Source organism: Aplysia californica, unplaced genomic scaffold (genome assembly GCF_000002075.1).
Source record: "Aplysia californica isolate F4 #8 unplaced genomic scaffold, AplCal3.0 scaffold00662, whole genome shotgun sequence".
NCBI classification, from domain to species: Eukaryota; Metazoa; Mollusca; class Gastropoda; order Aplysiida; family Aplysiidae; genus Aplysia; species Aplysia californica.
This window is the reverse complement of record NW_004797932.1, coordinates 69986-71043: the sequence shown is the minus strand read 5'-3', so window position 1 is coordinate 71043 and position 1058 is coordinate 69986.

The window sequence follows — 1058 nt, the reverse complement described above, 5'->3', positions numbered from 1 at the left end:
CCCCCCCCCATGTCTGACACACGTGACGTCATTGCCACGAGCTCTAGTTCTATAATAATACTTGCTGGGCCCCCTTTCGATGAAAGGAATGGTCGGTGCTTTAATATCAACTAAAAGTCATTGGCCTACTATATTTACACTCTACTGGAATGGGGAAATAAATCTTGAGAAATGCAAAAAATTAGAAGGTCTAGATCTATACTCTCGAAACAAAATGCGCCTCGCGGAATCCGGATTTTCTAAAATTATAGAGACAGAAGCGTCGGCCTACCAAAGCGATCGGCGAAATAAAGAAATTTAGCTTTTTGCTGCAAAACTGTCTCTAAACTGAAAAAAAAACAACAACCAAGGGCGTCATGATCTGGAGAATATTTTAAAGAATTTTTTCGCGAAAACCAAATGTCGATCGATGCTGTCATTAAAAAGCCTTTTGAATAGCAAAATTCGGCCACCACAAATAGATAATAGATATAATCTCTTTGAACGCACCTCTGTCAAAGCTCTCCGGGGCTGAAAGGGAAGCAGACAGTCGCAGAAGCTTTGATTTCATGTAATACCGGAGGTGACTACTTTTTTTGTCTCCGGTAATTCAATGTACTTCCTTTCACGAGAATCAAGGTCACATCTTCAGCGTACAGTCGTGGGGGAAAGAGGGGGTGGGGGGGTTAACTACTCCAACACAGATGCTATGCTGGTCACAGATGCCACGATAAATCCATTTCATTTGAAAATGTGCCAGCCGTGTATCTGTAGTTAGTTGAAAACAGTAGGCCTATTTTTTAGGATTCCAAGTCCGGGCGAAAATAACTACATGTATACCATAATACCCTCCCCCCCTCAACCCCCACAAAAATAATCTAGCGAAACCAGGCACTATGACCACACTGGCAAGGGGTAGCCTTAGCTTACATTTTGTGTAGTTGATTTCGGAGTAAAAAGCTGTGGGATTTGACTCTTTTCCTGTGACGCTACAGCTATTTTACGCCTTTTTTATATTTTCGAGACATGGCTATTAGTATATTAGTCATTTCAGATGTGGCCTCTGTTTCCGAAAACTG